Source organism: Coregonus clupeaformis, chromosome 1 (assembly GCF_020615455.1).
Source record: "Coregonus clupeaformis isolate EN_2021a chromosome 1, ASM2061545v1, whole genome shotgun sequence".
Lineage (NCBI taxonomy): Eukaryota > Metazoa > Chordata > Actinopteri > Salmoniformes > Salmonidae > Coregonus > Coregonus clupeaformis.
Window position 1 is genome coordinate 13,777,086 of NC_059192.1, and position 23,143 is coordinate 13,800,228.

Sequence of the window (23,143 nt, forward strand, 5' to 3'; positions counted from 1 at the left end):
ATGGAAGATAATAGAATTTACATGCACAGGGAATTTCTTCACCATTTATTATTGCTATCCTCATGAAAAAATATATGTATAATAAATCATTGTTATTTGATTAATAGTTATTAGTTAATTCATTGCATGCATCTGGCATTACAGTGCAAATGTATGCTATAATCAATGCCATTCTTTACCAATAGAAGGCATTCTAATACAACAAGTTCAAACTTTATTTATTATGACACAGACTGACTCTAAATGCCTAAATGACAGGCTGTCACTGTCCAAAAGTATCTAGTTGGCTAGGTCGTTGGCTACAGTACAGTTATAGTGCAGAAGACTGACAAACATTTCCGTTAGCAAGTTTAGCTAGTTATCTAACGTTGTCACAGTGAGTAAAGATTTACAGATTGCATGATAATGACTTATTTAACCATGCTGGCAATCTTACCTGCTCAGCTAGCTATGTTTTTAGCAATAAGGCCCGGGGGGGTGTGGTATATGTCCAATATACCACAGCTAAGGGCTGTTCTTATGCACGAAGGAACGCCAGGCAATGTTACCACCACAACAGGAAAACAATTGTTTCAAATGTGAGTAACTCGCAGGGTAAAGCTTAGCCTAAATACACAGCGAGCTAGAAAGGCTGGTGTTTGCAAGACTAGGTAAAGCTTGCTAAGAACATGAAGCAACAACTGCAAGCTGTTGGTCTCAAAGGTAAAAAAATTAATTGAGATCGTCATTATAATGCAGAATATAAATTGTGGGCATATTGTCACCTTGACGTGCGGCCTGTTCAAAATAGTACGTGCCAATTAAAGTGCTCTCAAATCAGTGTGAATGACAAGCCACAGAGAGGAGCCGTGGGAAAGAAACCTGAAAGCAAAAAGGGTCTGACTTGGCTGTGTCCACCACTATTGAGATCAGTAATAACATATAGGCCTACAACAGGGAGAGTAGTTATCTTTCTAAACATTAGGGGTGGCCCAAATATCTGGTCACCCTCATAAGCCAGTACATTGGACCATACAACACAGGAGGATATCAAAGAATGAAGTCATACTCCTTGTTGAATAGTTATGTGAGGCAAGAGTGATTGATTTAGGATATCTAGGCTAATTCTAGCAACTTAGTTATTACATTAATCAGTCTGAGCCACTGTCCCTATTGAAAATCGAAAAGAGTTAACAGTATCAAGCAGTTTCACAACATAAGTCTGAACCATCCCACTGGGCGATTTCAACGTTCTTTCCACGTCATTTCAACCAAAAACATAAATGTGATGACGTTGAATCAATGTGAAAAACTGATTGGATTTGCAAAAAGTCATCAACATAAGGGCATTGTCATTTTTTCACCCAACTTTTAACCCAAATCCAACGGCATGGTGACATTTTCTGTTGATTTCACGTTAGTTGACAACTCAACCAAATGTAACTCAAAACTAGACATTGAACTGACGTCAGCGCCCAGTGGGATATTATGAGCACCAATTGCTTCATAGGGTGACTCAGGAAGCCTACAGGAAGCCTACAGGAAGCCTGCGCCTAAATGTACAAACCTTAGTACAGAGTTGTTGTAGCCTCTAAAAACGTCAGTTTATTTCCTACTCCGGTCTCTTCAAACCACGTAAGGAAAATAAAAATCAGTGAGCATGTGCAGGAGGCTGGTGGGTGGGGCTATAAGAGGACGGGCTCATTGTAATGGCCGGAGTCAAACATGTGGTTTCCATATGTTTTTGTATTTGATACCGTTCCATTCCAGCCATTACAATGCGTCCTTCATCCTACAGCTCCTCCCACCAGCCTCCTTTGGCGCACACAGTATTCTCACATGGATAGACAACTAGTTGATGACAGAATCTCAGTGGGGAACCCATCCTTAGTAATAAAAACTGTGTGTGTGTGTGTGTGTGTGAGATAAACACACACACACACACACACACAAGTAATAAAAACTGTGTGTGTGTGTGTGTGTGTGTGTGTGTGAGATAAAAACACACACACACATTAGTAATAAAAGTGTGTGTGTGTGTGTGTGTGTGTGTGAGAGAGAGATAAAAACACACACACACACAATCTACCTGTGATATGTAGAGTTTGTGCTGCCTGCCGTGGTCTTCCTTTTCCCACTGTCTCTATCAGAGGCGCTGCGACAACAGAAGCTCTGTCTCAAACAGACAGAAAATGTTATTCACTCAACTCCTCAGAATGATCCCCTGGCTGGGCTGGGCAGTGACGCTAAGCAGAGAACTTCAGTGAGTCCCGCCTATCCGCTGTTGACTAATGCTGAACAGTCACTCTGAAACGCCCAGTGGGTGTAAGCATCACCGGCTGGCCAGTTCACAGCTCAGGCAGCATGTCTACTTTCCTAAGATTCGTGAAGGCATTTAGGGAAGCTGTTAAGCTCTGTTAGCGAGTTGCCTGGTTACGCCTTGCATAATCAGTAACCACGCAGAAAGGGATCTTTTAATATTAACTATGCCACAAAGTCATGATGTGCTTTCCCAGGGTTAAGTGTAGAGCAAATCCTGTTGGCTCTGCAGTAACTCTCTACTGCTTTATTGAGCTCACCGTTTATCTGGATGATAACATCTGTTACCCAGAAGTAAAATTATTGCGAATGTTGTCACGTCCCATTTAACATTTACATGTGAATCTGTCCACGAGAGATTATCTGGACGATAACACAGTGGATATTCCGTGACAATCAATGTGAATGAATCAATTAGGAATGAAGGCTGATATGGAATTCTAAAAGAATAGGGGAAAGGGTGATTTAACCCATTGATACCTTGAACAAAGTCAAACATTTTCTCAAGCCAAAATGAGTTAGTAGTGGTGGTACCTTTAGTTCAACTAGATAAAAGGATTTCTACAGCAGTCAAAATGTATGCCTAGTCAAGTGCTTGGCCACAGGAAAGTCATACCCACTTTCAATACGTCTTCAGATTTCTTATTCCACGTGGAATTGTTTACAAAAAGGGGGTTTCTGTTACGGAACTGAGACGAAGCTAACAAAAGATGTCTTGCATTGAGTACAAGTATGCATACTACTCTCACCTGTATTACATTTCACATGTCTATGTACTCACCTATGCTTAAAATGTACAACAAGCAACTGCTTTGTTAGGATGAAGTAGGCCTACAATCAGAAGTCCCAGAAACAAAGCAAATGACACGTAGGCTTTAGGCGTTCAACCCTCCTCTCACATTCAATGGAAATAGACCTAGCTTACAGTCAAAGCATTCGCCTCCAGCCACCTAACAGGTGACATTTGCTCACTTGGCCCAAATAAATTTGATAGGAAAAAGTCAAACTACAAAGTCCACAGAGAGAGAACTAGTGTATAAGTCATTTTCGACTCAAACTGTGGTGTCCATTAGAGCAGCGCATTCTATTCCACGGCAGCTTCTGGTGACTCAACTCAATCTAATAGCCATTAGAAAGATCACAGGCAGGAGCGTTAGACCATTTTACGGCTCTCATAATTCAATGGCAATTCAAAAACTCCTCTCAGCTTTTCAACAAGAAACTGGCCATTTCCTTTGCATGACACTCCTCTGGAGAGGAGACAGAAATTGTCTGTAAAATGAAACTTCCATGTTGATACTATTGATTGAGTTCTTTTAACAAACATGATAGCTAGGTAGGGTGTATTCTGTGTGTCTCACATCAATTAATCGTGAATTCTCACTTTCAGCCATGATTTACGGTAGCCTCTGGTACTTGGACAAGATTTAGCCTACATGGAAATATAGGTCTACTTTGAAACTTTTCAGAATTAAGAATCAACTACCCTCATACCAGAATGGTGACACCTTTTAGGTTAGTCCCGAGAGACAACGCGGGCCATTCCTCTAAATTTGTCCGCAGCATCAACTCATTGCTGTGAGACAGCCACACGAGTCGGCTTTACTAAAGCCACGTCAAGGGAGGGGTGGCAGGAAAGGATTAGAACAGGGGACGTGGGGTCTAAGTCTGGTGACCAGCTGGCCTCATTTATCGCTTGATAATAACTTAATTCCCCACTGATCTGACAACTAAACCACGCTGGAGTGAAAAGAACCATAGCGTAGGCCAAAGGGTTGTCGACTGGTTCAGCCCTTTCAGCAGTGGTGCCGGGGCACCAAAACACAAGCTTTAAAAAATTTGAATATAAGACATCCCATTAAGTGTATGAAACAGAAGTAGACATTCTAAACCAATAAACACTTCAGGACAGATAAGCTAATACCTAGAAATAATTACTGACAATGTTCTTCTTAGAGAAGATATTGAAGAGGACCATACAAATCCTTAGGTCACTTCAGAAGGTCTACAAAGCTATCTGCTCCATCTCTCTGATAGAGTACAGTACTAACGTCGGGATTGGGAATGAAGTCTGCTGAGAGATAAAAAGTGGGGAACTTTGCCAGCTTTTTCGCCCATCTCTGCAGTGACCTTTCCAGTTGAACGGCGGAGGACCATCGCATACTTTTCAGACAGTATGGAAAGCTGCCCATGCACTTCAAACAGGCATTTATGTGGGAGTGAGCAACTGAACGTTTGACTTCGGTCCACACTTGTCTCAGTTATGACCCCGGGGTTTCAGGCCACAAATGAGTCATGACATTATTGCAATCCAAATGGGTGAATACAAACTTCTCTACATTCCTTCAACAAACCGTGGTGCTTAAGGCGCTATTGTGGCACAGACGGAAATTAAACAATGCCTCAACTGAGCCAAGGTCAACTGAGTTCCAGCCACTTTACAAATACATTTGTTTTGTGGGCCAACAGGACAGCTCCTGATAGGGCGATTCATAGGGTAAACTGCCAACAGATACGGGCTGTGTGTTTTAGGAATTTGCTCAGTCAATTCCCCCATACTATTTGAACTAACCAGTGCTTCTTCAGCAATAAAAGCAGTTCAGTATCAGCTAGCCAAGATCAAAACTCAACGATTGGAGACATTGCGAGAGCCTGAAAAGTGCAGTATCTAAAAGCACAAAAGTGTGACCTCTGATTATCTAAAACCGGCAAGCAAGTTTATCAGCACTCATGTGGTCACAATAAACAATCTTGACACCATAGCAGTGTGTCCTTTGGCCTATGACGGACCATTAAATGAAATTTGATGAATTCATGAATCTCCATTTCAAACCACTTCCATCTGAAAGACAAACCAGCCTCTGGTGGGTGGGAAAGTTGACGAAGTGAAACATATCGAGCTTGCTTGGTTAAATTATACAGTAGGCTAATAAATGAAAAGATCAGGCCAGTTTCAGCCAATTGAAGGAAGGAATTCAGATTTTGTTACTGATGCCATTGAAAGCCATGCACAGCTACAACTGATTCAAACCCTCATCACTGTCCACAGACTTACATTCAAAGCATAGTAGTCTACCTACCAAGCAAAGGCATCATCTTTCAGCCAATCTCCTAGTAGCGTATGCATTATCCGATGAGAAAAACAAATCACAGAACAGCCACAAGTAATGATACACTCCTTGACCCAGGAGTGTAGTTTACTCACCACAACACAGGGATCAATTACCATCATTCATTACCTTATTTGTCTCAGAGTGGCACCCTGGTCTTCCATACGAGGTCCGAGGACAGTGAATAATGCAGGAACACAATGGGAACTGACGCCAGAGACCGAGACACAGACACCACCTCTATTTACAGAGCATCTGTACCAAACCAGGGACATCAAGCTCAACCGTCACTGTCATGCAGGTCTTGTGTTTATCCATCTGCCAAGCCTAAAATAACCAATGGTGGTTCTAAGTGTTATTGACACAACAGAAATACAATAGGCCTTAGTTCTACTCTAGTTTACAGACACAGCTAAGTATAATTCACCCATTCAAAGTAGGATTAACCATCCAAAGAGAAAGATAACAAATGATGGTTAGGCCTAAGCCTCACAAGTACAGGACAACAGCCTACCTGGTCTAACTATTCTGTTTCCATTTGAACAACCTCCAAGGTAAAACAATGGAGGTTACAGTCCTGGTAATACACCATGTTGCTAAGCATTTTTCTGTGAATAATCTGATCCATTGTAGCACAGCAAAGGTTAATTATTAATCCAAGTGATCGGTTATATGTCAATCTCTGGCATTCTAGTACTACTGAGAAGTTCTGTCTCACCATAACCTTCTAGTGATTATCAATGACAGACTTTGGTTGGGCAACAATTTGAGAATAATGAGCCCTGCTCATTGATCTGGCTCCTAGACATTTTTTGTTTCCTGTTATAATGACTCTCCGGATCATTGTGAGAGTCTAGGGCCGACGCTAATCAGTCAGCTGGTCGATTGTATGGTCGTTAGGCTGTTGGTCAACTGAGACTGTTTTGGTCGAGCAGTAACACACAAATACATACTGTGTGTGTGTGTGTGTGTGTGTGTGTGTGTGTGTGTGTGTGTGTGTGTGTGTGTGTGTGTGTGTGTGTAATATATATATATATATATATATATATATATACATACACACTGCTCAAAAAAATAAAGGGAACACTTAAACAACACATCCTAGATCTGAATGAATGAAATAATCTTATTAAATACTTTTTTTTTTACATAGTTGAATGTGCTGACAACAAAATCACACAAAAATTATCAATGGAAATCAATTTATCAACCCATGGAGGTCTGGATTTGGAGTCACCCTCAAAATTAAAGTGGAAAACCACACTACAGGCTGATCCAACTTTGATGTAATGTCCTTAAAACAAGTCAAAATGAGGCTCAGTAGTGTGTGTGGCCTCCACGTGCCTGTATGACCTCCCTACAACGCCTGGGCATGCTCCTGATGAGGTGGCGGATGGTCTCCTGAGGGATCTCCTCCCAGACCTGGACTAAAGCATCCGCCAACTCCTGGACAGTCTGTGGTGCAACGTGGCATTGGTGGATGGAGCGAGACATGATGTCCCAGATGTGCTCAATTGGATTCAGGTCTGGGGACCGGGCGGGCCAGTCCATAGCATCAATGCCTTCCTCTTGCAGGAACTGCTGACACACTCCAGCCACATGAGGTCTAGCATTGTCTTGCATTAGGAGGAACCCAGGGCCAACCGCACCAGCATATGGTCTCACAAGGGGTCTGAGGATCTCATCTCGGTACCTAATGGCAGTCAGGCTACCTCTGGCGAGCACATGGAGGGCTGTGCGGCCCCCCAAAGAAATGCCACCCCACACCATGACTGACCCACCGCCAAACCGGTCATGCTGGAGGATGTTGCAGGCAGCAGAACGTTCTCCACGGCGTCTCCAGACTCTGTCACGTCTGTCACGTGCTCAGTGTGAACCTGCTTTCATCTGTGAAGAGCACAGGGCGCCAGTGGCGAATTTGCCAATCTTGGTGTTCTCTGGCAAATGCCAAACGTCCTGCACGGTGTTGGGCTGTAAGCACAACCCCCCACCTGTGGACGTCGGGCCCTCATACCACCCTCATGGAGTCTGTTTCTGACCGTTTGAGCAGACACATGCACATTTGTGGCCTGCTGGAGGTCATTTTGCAGGGCTCTGGCAGTGCTCCTCCTGTTCCTCCTCGCACAAAGGCGGAGGTAGCAGTCCTGCTGCTGGGTTGTTGCCCTCTTACGGCCTCTTCCACGTCTCCTGATGTACTGGCCTGTCTCCTGGTAGCGCCTCCATGCTCTGGACACTACGCTGACAGACACAGCAAACCTTCTTGCCACAGCTCGCATTGATGTGCCATCCTGGATGAGCTGCACTACCTGAGCCACTTGTGTGGGTTGTAGACTCCGTCTCATGCTACCACTAGAGTGAAAGCACCGCCAGCATTCAAAAGTGACCAAAACATCAGCCAGGAAGCATAGGAACTGAGAAGTGGTCTGTGGTCACCACCTGCAAAACCAGTCCTTTATTGGGGGTGTCTTGCTAATTGCCTATAATTTCCACCTGTTGTCTATTCCATTTGCACAACAGCATGTGAAATGTATTGTCAATCAGTGTTGCTTCCTAAGTGGACAGTTTGATTTCACAGAAGTGTGATTGACTTGGAGTTACATTGTGTTGTTTAAGTGTTCCCTTTAATGTTTTTGAGCAGTGTATATATATTTATAAAAGAAAACATGAGAAATAAGACATAAAATAGGCAGCTATATACAGGGTCAGTGCCTATACCATACAGTGGGGAAAAAAAGTATTTAGTCAGCCACCAATTTTGCAAGTTCTCCCACATAAAAAGATGAGAGAGGCCTGTAATTTTCATCATAGGTACACGTAAACTATGACAGACAAATTGAGAAAAAAAAATCCAGAAAATCACATTGTAGGATTTTTTATGAATTTATTTGCAAATTATGGTGGAAAATAAGTATTTGGTCACCTACAAACAAGCAAGATTTCTGGCTCTCACAGACCTGTAACTTCTTCTTTGAGAGGCTCCTCTGTCCTCCACTCGTTACCTGTATTAATGGCACCTGTTTGAACTTGTTATCAGTATAAAAGACACCTGTCCACAACCTCAAACAGTCACACTCCAAACTCCATTATGGCCAAGACCAAAGAGCTGTCAAAGGACACCAGAAACAAAATTGTAGACCTGCACCAGGCTGGGAAGACTACATCTGCAATAGGTAAGCAGCTTGGTTTGAAGAAATCAACTGTGGGAGCAATTATTAGGAAATGGAAGACATACAAGACCACTGATAATCTCCCTCGATCTGGGGCTCCACGCAAGATCTCACCCCGTGGGGTCAAAATGATCACAAGAACGGTGAGCAAAAATCCCAGAACCACACGGGGGGACCTAGTGAATGACCTGCAGAGAGCTGGGACCAAAGTAACAAAGCCTACCATCAGTAACACACTACGCCGCCAGGGACTCAAATCATGCAGTTTTTTATTTTTTTATTTCACCTTTATTTAACCAGGTAAGCCAGTTGAGAACAAGTTCTCATTTACAACTGCGACCTGGCCAAGATAAAGCAAAGCAGTGCGATAAAAAACAACAACACAGAGTTACATATGGGGTAAAAAACATAAAGTCAAAAATACAACAGAAAATATATATACAGTGTGTGCAAATGTAGCAAGTTATGGAGGTAAGGCAATAAATAGGCTATAGTGCAAAATAATTACAATAGTATTAACACTGGAATGCTAGATGTGCAAGAGATTATGTGCAAATAGAGATACTGGGGTGCAAAAGAGCAAAATAAATAACAATATAGGGATGAGGTAGTGCCAGACGTGTCCCCCTGCTTAAGCCAGTACATGTCCAGGCCCGTCTGAAGTTTGCATTTGGATGATCCAGAAGAGGATTGGGAGAATGTCATATGGTCAGATGAAACCAAAATAGAACTTTTTGGTAAAAATTCAACTCGTCGTGTTTGGGGGACAAAGAATGCTGAGTTGCATCCAAAGAACACCATACCTACTGTGAAGCATGGGGGTGGAAACATCATGCTTTGGGGCTGTTTTTCTGCAAAGGGACCAAGACGACTGATCCGTGTAAAGGAAAGAATGAATGGGGCCATGTATCGTGAGATTTTGAGTGAAAACCTCCTTCCATCAGCAAGGGCATTGAAGATGAAACGTGGCTGGGTCTTTCAGCATGACAATGATCCCAAACACACCGCCCGGGCAACGAAGGAGTGGCTTCGTGAGGAAGCATTTCAAGGTCCTGGAGTGGCCTAGCCAGTCTCCAGATCTCAACCCCATAGAAAATCTTTGGAGGGAGTTGAAAGTCTGTGTTGCCCAGCGACAGCCCCAAAACATCACTGCTCTAGAGGAGATCTGCATGGAGGAATGGGCCAAAATACCAGCAACAGTGTGTGAAAACCTTGTGAAGACTTACAGAAAACGTTTGACCTGTGTCATTGCTAACAAAGGGTATATAACAAAGTATTGAGAAACTTTTGTTATTGACCAAATACTTATTTTCCACCATAATTTGCAAATAAATTCATAAAAATCCTACAATGTGATTTTCTGGATTTTTTTTTCTCATTTTGTCTGTCATAGTTGACGTGTACCTATGATGAAAATTACAGGCCCCTCTCATCTTTTTAAGTGGGAGAACATGCACAATATGTGGCTGACTAAATACTTTTTTTCCCCACTGTATATACAAAGTGCAGGGATATTGAAGTATTTTATTTAGATATGTACATGTAGGCTGGGATTAGGAGAAAGTGACTGGTAGCAGGATCCATAATAATAATAATAATAGTAATATTAATAATAGTAATAGTAATAATAATAGCAGCAATATACACTGAGTGTACAAAACATTAGGAACACCTTCCTAATATTGAGTTGCCCCAGTAGCAGGATAAGTAGATACTAATATATACAGTTGAAGTCGGAAGTTTACATACACCTTAGCCAAATACATTTAAACTCAGCTTTTCACAATTCCTGACATTTAATCCTAGTACAAATTCCCTGTCTTAGGTCAGTTAGGATCACCACTTTATTTTAACAATGTGAAATGTCAGAATAATAGTAGAGAGAATGATTTATTTCAGCTTTTATTTCTTTCGTCACATTCCCAGTGGGTCAGAAGTTTACATACACTCAATTAGTATTTGGTAGCATTGCCTTTAAATTGTTTAACTTGGGTCAAGTGTTTCAGGTAGCCTTCCACAAGCTTCCCACAATAAGTTGGGTGAATTTTGGCCCATTCCTCCTGACAGAGCTGGTGTAACTGAGTCAGGTTTGTAGGCCTCCTTGCTCGCACATGCTTTTTCAGTTCTGCCCACACATTTTCTATAGGATTGAGGTCAGGGCTTTGTGATGGCCACTCCAATACCTTGACTTTGTTTTCCTTAAGCCATTTTGCCACAACTTTGGAAGTATGCTTGGGGTCATTGTCCATTTGGAAGACCCATTTGCGACCAAGCTTTAACTTCCTGACTGATGTCTTGACATGTTGCTTCAATATATCCACATAATTTTCCATCATGATGCCATCTATTTTGTGAAATGCACCAGTCCCTCCTGCAGCAAAGCACCCCCACAGCATGATGCTGCCACCCCCGTTCTTCACGGCTGGGATGGTGTTCTTCGGCTTGCAAGCAACCACCTTTTTCCTCCAAACATAACGATGGTCATTATGGCGAAACAGTTCTATTTTTGTTTAATCAGACCAGAGGACATTTCTCCAAAAAGTACAATCTTTGTCCCCATGTGCAGTTGCAAACCGCAGTCTGGCTTTTTTTTGGCGGTTTTGGAGCAGTGGCTTCTTCCTTGCTGAATGGCCTTTCAGGTTATATCGATATAGGACTCGTTTTAATGTGGATATAGATACTTTTGTACCTGTTTCCTCCAGCATATTCACAAGGTCCTTTGCTGTTGTTCTGGAATTGATTTGCACTTTTCGCATCAAAGTATGTTCATCTCCTGAGCGGTATGACGGCTGCGTGGTCCCATGGTATTTATACTTGCGTACTATTGTTTGTATAGATAAACGTGGTATCTTCAGGCATTTGGAAATTGCTCCCAAGGATGAACCAGACTTGTGGAAGTCAACTTAGTGTATGTAAACTTCTGACCCACTGGAATTGTGATGCAGTGAATTATAAGTGAAATAATCTGTCTGTAAACAATTGTTGGAAAAATTACTTGTGTCATGCACAAAGTAGATGTCCTAACCGACTTGCAAAAACTATAGTTTGTTAACAAGACATTTGTGGAGTGGTTCAAAAACGAGTTTTAATGAATCTAAGTGTATGTAAACTTCCGACTTATATATGTGTGTGTGTGTGTGTGTGTGTGTGTGTGTGTGTGTGTGTGTGTGTAATATATATATACATTAACACACACACACACACACACACACACATATATATATACACACAGTGGGGGGAAAAAGTATTTAGTCAGCCACCAATTGTGCAAGTTCTCCCACTTAAAAAGATAAGAGAGGCCTGTAATTTTCATCATAGGTACACATCAACTATGACATACAAATTGAGAGGAAAAAATCCAGAAAATCACATTGTAGGATTTTAATGAATTTATTTGCAAATTATGGTGGAAAATAAGTATTTGGTCACCTACAAACAAGCAAGATTTCTGGCTCTCACAGACCTGTAACTTCTTCTTTAAGAGGCTCCTCTGTCCTCCACTCGTTACCTGTATTAATGGCACCTGTTTGAACTTGTTATCAGTATAAAAGACACCTCCACAACCTCAAACAGTCACACTCCAAACTCCATTATGGCCAAGACCAAAGAGCTGTCAAAGGACACCAGAAACAAAATTGTAGACCTGCACCAGGCTGGGAAGACTACATCTGCAATAGGTAAGCAGCTTGGTTTGAAGAAATCAACTGTGGGAGCAATTATTAGGAAATGGAAGACATACAAGACCACTGATAATCTCCCTCGATCTGGGGCTCCACGCAAGATCTCACCCCGTGGGGTCAAAATGATCACAAGAACGGTGAGCAAAAATCCCAGAACCACACGGGGGGACCTAGTGAATGACCTGCAGAGAGCTGGGACCAAAGTAACAAAGCCTACCATCAGTAACACACTACGCCGCCAGGGACTCAAATCATGCAGTTTTTTATTTTTTTATTTCACCTTTATTTAACCAGGTAAGCCAGTTGAGAACAAGTTCTCATTTACAACTGCGACCTGGCCAAGATAAAGCAAAGCAGTGCGATAAAAACAACAACACAGAGTTACATATGGGGTAAAAAACATAAAGTCAAAAATACAACAGAAAATATATATACAGTGTGTGCAAATGTAGCAAGTTATGGAGGTAAGGCAATAAATAGGCTATAGTGCAAAATAATTACAATAGTATTAACACTGGAATGCTAGATGTGCAAGAGATTATGTGCAAATAGAGATACTGGGGTGCAAAAGAGCAAAATAAATAACAATATAGGGATGAGGTAGTGCCAGACGTGTCCCCCTGCTTAAGCCAGTACATGTCCAGGCCCGTCTGAAGTTTGCATTTGGATGATCCAGAAGAGGATTGGGAGAATGTCATATGGTCAGATGAAACCAAAATAGAACTTTTGGTAAAAATTCAACTCGTCGTGTTTGGGGGACAAAGAATGCTGAGTTGCATCCAAAGAACACCATACCTACTGTGAAGCATGGGGGTGGAAACATCATGCTTTGGGGCTGTTTTTCTGCAAAGGGACCAAGACGACTGATCCGTGTAAAGGAAAGAATGAATGGGGCCATGTATCGTGAGATTTTGAGTGAAAACCTCCTTCCATCAGCAAGGGCATTGAAGATGAAACGTGGCTGGGTCTTTCAGCATGACAATGATCCCAAACACACCGCCCGGGCAACGAAGGAGTGGCTTCGTAGGAAGCATTTCAAGGTCCTGGAGTGGCCTAGCCAGTCTCCAGATCTCAACCCCATAGAAAATCTTTGGAGGGAGTTGAAAGTCTGTGTTGCCCAGCGACAGCCCCAAAACATCACTGCTCTAGAGGAGATCTGCATGGAGGAATGGGCCAAAATACCAGCAACAGTGTGTGAAAACCTTGTGAAGACTTACAGAAAACGTTTGACCTGTGTCATTGCTAACAAAGGGTATATAACAAAGTATTGAGAAACTTTTGTTATTGACCAAATACTTATTTTCCACCATAATTTGCAAATAAATTCATAAAAAATCCTACAATGTGATTTTCTGGATATTTTTTTCTCATTTTGTCTGTCATAGTTGACGTGTACCTATGATGAAAATTACAGGCCCCTCTCATCTTTTTAAGTGGGAGAACTTGCACAATATGTGGCTGACTAAATACTTTTTTTCCCCACTGTATATACAAAGTGCAGGGATATTGAAGTATTTTATTTAGATATGTACATGTAGGCTGGGATTAGGAGAAAGTGACTGGTAGCAGGATCCATAATAATAATAATAATAGTAATAGTAATATTAATAATAGTAATAGTAATAATAATAGCAGCAATATACACTGAGTGTACAAAACATTAGGAACACCTTCCTAATATTGAGTTGCCCCAGTAGCAGGATAAGTAGATACTAATATATACAGTTGAAGTCGGAAGTTTACATACACCTTAGCCAAATACATTTAAACTCAGCTTTTCACAATTCCTGACATTTAATCCTAGTACAAATTCCCTGTCTTAGGTCAGTTAGGATCACCACTTTATTTTAACAATGTGAAATGTCAGAATAATAGTAGAGAGAATGATTTATTTCAGCTTTTATTTCTTTCGTCACATTCCCAGTGGGTCAGAAGTTTACATACACTCAATTAGTATTTGGTAGCGTTGCCTTTAAATTGTTTAACTTGGGTCAAGTGTTTCAGGTAGCCTTCCACAAGCTTCCCACAATAAGTTGGGTGAATTTTGGCCCATTCCTCCTGACAGAGCTGGTGTAACTGAGTCAGGTTTGTAGGCCTCCTTGCTCGCACATGCTTTTTCAGTTCTGCCCACACATTTTCTATAGGATTGAGGTCAGGGCTTTGTGATGGCCACTCCAATACCTTGACTTTGTTTTCCTTAAGCCATTTTGCCACAACTTTGGAAGTATGCTTGGGGTCATTGTCCATTTGGAAGACCCATTTGCGACCAAGCTTTAACTTCCTGACTGATGTCTTGACATATTGCTTCAATATATCCACATAATTTTCCATCATGATGCCATCTATTTTGTGAAATGCACCAGTCCCTCCTGCAGCAAAGCACCCCCACAGCATGATGCTGCCACCCCCGTTCTTCACGGCTGGGATGGTGTTCTTCGGCTTGCAAGCAACCACCTTTTTCCTCCAAACATAACGATGGTCATTAAGGCGAAACAGTTCTATTTTTGTTTAATCAGACCAGAGGACATTTCTCCAAAAAGTACAATCTTTGTCCCCATGTGCAGTTGCAAACCGCAGTCTGGCTTTTTTTTGGCGGTTTTGGAGCAGTGGCTTCTTCCTTGCTGAATGGCCTTTCAGGTTATATCGATATAGGACTCGTTTTACTGTGGATATAGATACTTTTGTACCTGTTTCCTCCAGCATATTCACAAGGTCCTTTGCTGTTGTTCTGGAATTGATTTGCACTTTTCGCACCAAAGTATGTTCATCTCCTGAGCGGTATGACGGCTGCGTCGTCCCATGGTATTTATACTTGCGTACTATTGTTTGTATAGATAAACGTGGTATCTTCAGGCATTTGGAAATTGCTCCCAAGGATGAACCAGACTTGTGGAAGTCAACTTAGTGTATGTAAACTTCTGACCCACTGGAATTGTGATGCAGTGAATTATAAGTGAAATAATCTGTCTGTAAACAATTGTTGGAAAAATTACTTGTGTCATGCACAAAGTAGATGTCCTAACCGACTTGCAAAAACTATAGTTTGTTAACAAGACATTTGTGGAGTGGTTCAAAAACGAGTTTTAATGAATCTAAGTGTATGTAAACTTCCGACTTATATATGTCTGTGTGTGTGTGTGTGTGTGTGTAATATATATATACATTAACACACACACACACACACACACACATATATATACACACAGTGGGGGGAAAAAGTATTTAGTCAGCCACCAATTGTGCAAGTTCTCCCACTTAAAAAGATAAGAGAGGCCTGTAATTTTCATCATAGGTACACATCAACTATGACATACAAATTGAGAGAAAAAAATCCAGAAAATCACATTGTAGGATTTTTTATGAATTTATTTGCAAATTATGGTGGAAAATAAGTATTTGGTCACCTACAAACAAGCAAGATTTCTGGCTCTCACAGACCTGTAACTTCTTCTTTAAGAGGCTCCTCTGTCCTCCACTCGTTACCTGTATTAATGGCACCTGTTTGAACTTGTTATCAGTATAAAAGACACCTGTCCACAACCTCAAACAGTCACACTCCAAACTCCACTATGGCCAAGACCAAAGAGCTGTCAAAGGACACCAGAAACAAAATTGTAGACCTGCACCAGGCTGGGAAGACTGAATCTGCAATAGGTAAGCAGCTTGGTTTGAAGAAATCAACTGTGGGAGCAATTATTAGGAAATGGAAGACATACAAGACCACTGATAATCTCCCTCGATCTGGGGCTCCACGCAGATCTCACCCCGTGGGGTCAAAATGATCACAAGAACGGTGAGCAAAAATCCCAGAACCACACGGGGGGACCTAGTGAATGACCTGCAGAGAGCTGGGACCAAAGTAACAAAGCCTACCATCAGTAACACACTACGCCGCCAGGGACTCAAATCCTGCAGTGGCAGACGTGTCCCCCCTGCTTAAGCCAGTACATGTCCAGGCCCGTCTGAAGTTTGCTAGAGTGCATTTGGATGATCCAGAAGAGGATTGGGAGAATGTCATATGGTCAGATGAAACCAAAATAGAACTTTTTGGTAAAAACTCAACTCGTCGTGTTTGGAGGACAAAGAATGCTGAGTTGCATCCAAAGAACACCATACCTACTGTGAAGCATGGGGGTGGAAACATCATGCTTTGGGGCTGTTTTTCTGCAAAGGGACCAGGACGACTGATCCGTGTAAAGGAAAGAATGAATGGGACCATGTATCGTGAGATTTTGAGTGAAAACCTCCTTCCATCAGCAAGGGCATTGAAGATGAAACGTGGCTGGGTCTTTCAGCATGACAATGATCCCAAAAACACCGCCCGGGCAACGAAGGAGTGGCTTCGTAAGAAGCATTTCAAGGTCCTGGAGTGGCCTAACCAGTCTTCAGATCTCAACCCCATAGAAAATCTTTGGAGGGAGTTGAAAGTCCGTGTTGCCCAGCGACAGCCCCAAAACATCACTGCTCTAGATGAGATCTGCATGGAGGAATGGGCCAAAATACCAGCAACAGTGTGTGAAAACCTTACAGAAAGACTTACAGAAAACGTTTGACCTGTGTCATTGCCAACAAAGGGTATATAACAAAGTATTGAGAAACTTTTGTTATTGACCAAATACTTATTTTCCACCATAATTTGCAAATAAATTCATAAAAAAATCCTACAATGTGATTTTCTGGATTTCTTTTTCTCATTTTGTCTGTCATAGTTGACGTGTACCTATGATGAAAATTACAGGCCTCTCTCATCTTTTTAAGTGGGAGAACTTGCACAATTGGTGGCTGACTAAATACTTTTTTCCCCCACTGTATATATGTGTGTGTGTGTGTATATATATATACATACATACATACATACATACATACAGTGGGGAGAACAAGTATTTGATACACTGCCGATTTTGCAGGTTTTCCTACTTACAAAGCATGTAGAGGTCTGTAATTTTTATCATAGGTACACTTCAACTGTGAGAAACTGAATCTAAAACAAAAATCCAGAAAATCACAATGTATGATTTTTAAGTAATTCATTTGCATTTTATTGCATGACATAAGTATTTGATACATCAGAAAAGCAGAACTTAATATTTGGTACAGAAACCTTTGTTTGCAATTACAGAGATCATACGTTTCCTGTAGGTCTTGACCAGGTTTGCACACACTGCAGCAGGGATTTTGGCCCACTCCTCCATACAGACCTTCTCCAGATCCTTCAGGTTTCGGGGCTTTCGCTGGGCAATACGGACTTTCAGCTCCCTCCAAAGATTTTCTATTGGGTTCAGGTCTGGAGACTGGCTAGGCCACTCCAGGACCTTGAGATGCTTCTTACAGAGCCACTCCTTAGTTGCCCTGGCTGTGTGTTTCGTGTTGTTGTCATGCTGGAAGACCCAGCCACGACCCATCTTCAATGCTCTTACTGAGGGAGGGAGGTTGTTGGCCAAGATCTCGCGATACATGGCCCCATCCATCCTCCCCTCAATACGGTGCAGTCGTCCTGTCCCCTTTGCAGAAAAGCATCCCCAAAGAATGATGTTTCCACCTCCATGCTTCACGGTTGGGATGGTGTTCTTGGGGTTGTACTCATCCTTCTTCTTCCACCAAACACGGCGAGTGGAGTTTAGACCAAAAAGCTCTATTTTTGTCTCATCAGACCACATGACCTTCTCCCATTCCTTCTCTGGATCATCCAGATGGTCATTGGCAAACTTCAGACGGGCCTGGACATGCGCTGGCTTGAGCAGGGGGACCTTGCGTGCGCTGCAGGATTTTAATCCATGACGGCGTAGTGTGTTACTAATGATTTTCTTTGAGACTGTGGTCCCAGCTCTCTTCAGGTCATTGACCAGGTCCTGCCGTGTAGTTCTGGGCTGATCCCTCACCTTCCTCATGATCATTGATGCCCCACGAGGTGAGATCTTGCATGGAGCCCCAGACCGAGGGTGATTGACCGTCATCTTGAACTTCTTCCATTTTCTAATAATTGCACCAACAGTTGTTGCCTTCTCACCAAGCTGCTTGCCTATTGTCCTGTAGTCCATCCCAGCCTTGTGCAGGTCTACAATTTTATCCCTGATGTCCTTACACAGCTCTCTGGTCTTGGCCATTGTGGAGAGGTTGGAGTCTGTTTGATTGAGTGTGTGGACAGGTGTCTTTTATACAGGTAACGGGTTCAAACAGGTGCAGTTAATACAGGTAATGAGTTGACAACAGGAGGGCTTCTTAAAGAAAAACAAACAGGTCTGTGAGAGCCGGAATTCTTACTGGTTGGTAGGTGATCAAATACTTATGTCATGCAATAAAATGCAAATTAATTACTTAAAGATCATACAATGTGATTTTCTGGATTTTTGTCTCTCACAGTTGAAGTGTACCTATGATAAAAATTACAGACCTCTACATGCTTTGTAAGTAAGAAAACCTGCAAAATCGGCAGTGTATCAAATACTTGTTCTCCCCACTGTATATATATATATACAGTGAGGGAAAAAAGTATTTGATCCCCTGCTGATTTTGTACGTTTGCCCACTGACAAAGAAATGATCAGTCTATAATTTTAATGGTAGGTTTATTTGAACAGTGTGAGACAGAATAACAACAACAAAATCCAGAAAAACGCATGTCAAAAATGTTATAAATGTATTTGCATTTTAATGAGGGAAATAAGTATTTGACCCCTCTGCAAAACATGACTTAGTACTTTGTGGCAAAACCCTTGTTGGCAATCACAGAGGTCAGACGTTTCTTGTAGTTGGCCACCAGGTTTGCACACATCTCAGGAGGGATTTTGTCCCACTCCTCTTTGCAGATCTTCTCCAAGTCATTAAGGTTTCGAGGCTGACGTTTGGCAACTCGAACCTTCAGCTCCCTCTACAGATTTTCTATGGGATTAAGGTCTGGATACTGGCTAGGCCACTCCAGGACCTTAATGTGCTTCTTCTTGAGCCACTCCTTTGTTGCCTTAGCCGTGTGTTTTGGGTCATTGTCATGCTGGAATACCCATCCACGACCCATTTTCAATGCCCTGGCTGAGGGAAGGAGGTACTCACCCAAGAATTGATGGTACATGGCCCCGTCCATCGTCCCTTTGATGCGGTGAAGTTGTCCTGTCCCCTTAGCAGAAAAACACCCCCAAAGCATAATGTTTCCACCTCCATGTTTGACGGTGGGGATGGTGTTCTTGGGGTCATAGGCAGCATTCCTCCTCCTCCAAACACAGCGAGTTGAGTTGATGTCAAAGAGCTCCATTTTGGTCTCATCTGACCACAACACTTTCACCCAGTTCTCCTCTGAATCATTCAGATGTTCATTGGCAAACTTCAGACGGGCCTGTATATGTGCTTTCTTGAGCAGGGGGACCTTGCGGGCGCTGCAGGATTTCAGTCCTTCACGGCGTAGTGTGTTACCAATTGTTTTCTTGGTGACTATGGTCCCAGCTGCCTTGAGATCATTGATAAGATCCTCCCGTGTTGTTCTGGGCTGATTCCTCACCGTTCTCATGATCATTGCAACTCCACGAGGTGAGATCTTGCATGGAGCCCCAGGCCGAGGGAGATTGACAGTTATTTTGTGTTTCTTCCATTTGTGAATAACCGCACCAACTGTTGTCACCTTCTCACCAAGCTGCTTGGCGATGGTCTTGTAGTCCATTCCAGCCTTGTGTAGGTCTACAATCTTGTCCCTGACATCCTTGGTCTTGGCCATGGTGGAGAGTTTGGAATCTGATTGATTGATTGCTTCTGTGGACAGGTGTCTTTTATACAGGTAACAAACTGAGATTAGGAGCACTCCCTTTAAGAGTGTGCTCCTAATCTCAGCTTGTTACCTGTATAAAAGACACCTGGGAGCTAGAAATCTTTCTGATTGAGATGGGGTCAAATACTTATTTCCCTCATTAAAATGCAAATCAATTTATAACAATTTTGACATGTGTTTTTCTGGATTTTTTTGTTGTTATTCTGTCTCTCACAGTTCAAATAAACCTACCATTAAAATTATAGACTGATAATTTCTTTGTCAGTGGGCAAACGTACAAAATCAGCAGGGGATCAAACACTTTTTTACCTCACTGTACATATACATATACATATATATACACACACATACATACATACACACACACACTACCATCAGAAGTTTTAGAACACCTACTCATTCAAGAGTTTTTCTTTATTTTTTATTATTTTCTACATTGTAGAATAATTGTGAAGACATCAAAACTATGAAATAACACATGGAATCATGTAGTAACCAAAAAAGTGTTAAACAAATCAAAATATATTTTATATTTGAGATTCTTCAAATAGCCACCCTTTGCCTTGATGACAGTTTTGCACACTCTTGGCATTCGCTCAACCAGCTTCATGAGGTAGTCACCTGGAATGCATTTCAATTAACAGGTGTGCCTTCTTAAAAGTTAATTTGTGGAATTTATTTCCTTCTTAATGCGTTTGAGTCAATCAGTGTTGTGACAAGGTAGCGGGGGGGTATACAGAAGATAGCCCTATTTGGTAAAAGACCAAGTCCATATTATGGCAAGAACAGGTCAAATAAGCAAAGAGAAACAACTGTCCATCATTACTTTAAGACATGAAGGTCAGTCAATACGGAAAATGTCAAGATATTTGAACGTTTCTTTAAGTGCAGTTGAAAAAACCATCAAGCGCTATGATGAAACTGGCTCTCATGAGGACCGCCACAGGAATGGAAGACCCAGAGTTACTCCTGCTGCAGAGGATAAGTTCATTAGAGTTACCAGCCTCAGAAATTGCAGCCCAAATAAATGCTTCAAAGAGTTCAAGTAACAGACACTTCTCAACATCAACTGTTCAGAGGAGATTGTGTGGATCAGGCCGAATTGCTGCAAATAAACCATTACTAAAGGACACCAATAAGAAAAAGAGACATGCTTGGGCCAAGAATGACGAGCAATGGACATTAGACCAGTGGAAATGTGTCCTTTGGTCTGGAGTCCAAATTTGAGATTTTTGGTTCCAACCGCCGTGTCTTTGTGAGATGTGGTGTGGGTGAACGGATGATCTCCGCATGTGTATTTCCCACCGTAAAGGAGGTGTTATGGTATGGGGGTGCTTTGCTGGTGACACTGTCTGTGATTTATTTAGAATTCAAGGCACACTTAACCAGCATGGCTACCACAGCATTCTGTAGCGATCCGCCATTCCATCTGGTTTAGGCTTTGTGGGACTATCATTTGTTTTTCAACAGGACAATGACCCAACACACCTCCAGGCTGTATAAAGGCTATTTTACCAAGAAGTAGAGTGATGGAGTGCTGCATCAGATGACCTGGCCTCCACAATCCCCTGACCTCAACAAAATTGAGATGGTTTGGGATGAGTCGGACCGCAGAGTGAAGGAAAAGCAGGCAACAAATGCACAGCATATGTGGGAACTTCTTCAAGGCTGTTGGAAAAGCATTCCAGGTGAAGCTGGTTGAGAGAATCCCAAGAGTGTGCAAAGCTGTCATCAAGGCACAAAGGGTGGCTATTTGAAGAATCTCAAATATAACATGTATTTTGATTTGTTTAACACTTTTTTGGTTACTACATGATTCCATGTGTGTTATTTCTTAGTTTTGATGTATTCACTATTATTTTATTATGTAGAAAATAGTAAAAATAAAGAAAAACCCTTGAATTAGTAAGTGTTCTAAAACGTTTGACCGGTAGTGTGTGTATATATATATATATATATATATATATAAATTAGCGCCCATCTCAGTGAACTAATCCATTGCGGAGGCCTAGACTAAAAGTCTATTTATGCTTGATCCAAAAATGAGGTCGGAGGCTCCATATGGAGGGTGTGATGCAATTGCGGAGCCTCTAGAGGAATGCAGAGGCCAAATCGAGCTCTGTACCGCATCGCCATGCGCCTCCCAAATGTTTTAACAATGCGGAGAGCTCTGTATAGCTCCGCATTGACATGAATGGTTGACGGTAGGTGGGGGCGGTACATCCTAAATAAACACAAACTCAATTCCTTGACAACAGCTCTGCACTGCTCCACAAAGCACAAGAAGTATGAATGCCCTGACTTCTGCTGAGACCATATCACCGTAAATGCTGCATGGCCGATGCAGAAGTCGGACTGACCATGCACAATGCACTTCTCTCTCCAGAATGCGCTCTCTCCCAACAATTTGTGCACATTCATTGTTTCATAACTTCATTGTGTGAATTGTTTGCGTTTGATTGTTAGGGTTTATCAATTCCCCATTACATACAGTGCCTTTGGAAAGTATTCAGAGCCCTTGACTTTTTCCACATTTTGTTACGTTACAGCCTTATTCTAAAATTGATTAAATAAATACAAATCCTCAGCAATCTACACACAACACCACATAATGACAAAGCAAAAACAGGTTTTTAGAAATGTTTTCAAATGTATTAAAAATAAAAAATTGAAATACCTTATTTACATAAGTCTTCAGACCCTTTGCTATGAGACTCGGAATTGAGCTCAGGTGCATCCTGTTTCCACTGATCATCCTTGAGATGTTTCTACAACTTGATTAGAGTCCAGCTGTGGTAAATTCAATTGATTGGACATGATTTGGAAAGGCACACATCTGTCTATATAAGGTTCCACAGTAGACAGTGCATGTCAGAGCAAAAACCAAGCCATGAGGTCAAAGGAATATTCCATAGAGCTCCAACACAGGATTGTGTCGATGCACAGATCTGGGGAAGGGTACCAAAAAATGTATGCAGCATTGAAGGTCCCCAAGAACACAGTAGCCTCCATCATTCTTCAATGCAAGAAGTTTGGAACCACCAAGACTCTTCCTAGAACTGGCTGCCCGGCCAAACGGAGCAATCGGGGGAGAAGGGCCTTGGTCAGGGAGGTGACCAAGAACCCAATGGTCACT

At 42.0% G+C, this 23,143-nt stretch overlaps 1 protein-coding gene across 2 annotated transcripts in view; it reads right to left on the bottom strand.

The window, feature by feature from the left end:
• LOC121532937 (phosphatidylcholine:ceramide cholinephosphotransferase 1-like) overlaps positions 1-23,143 on the bottom strand; it is a 43,514-nt gene that overhangs the window by 14,698 nt on the left and 5,673 nt on the right. The window contains exon 1 of one of the 2 annotated variants that reach the window (XM_041838747.2): positions 2,069-2,215. The exons of the other annotated variant lie outside the window; for it this stretch is intronic. The gene's annotated coding sequence lies outside the window, so the exon portion shown is untranslated. Of the gene's footprint in view, positions 1-2,068; positions 2,216-23,143 lie in introns of those variants that run through there. 2 annotated transcript variants of the gene reach the window in all.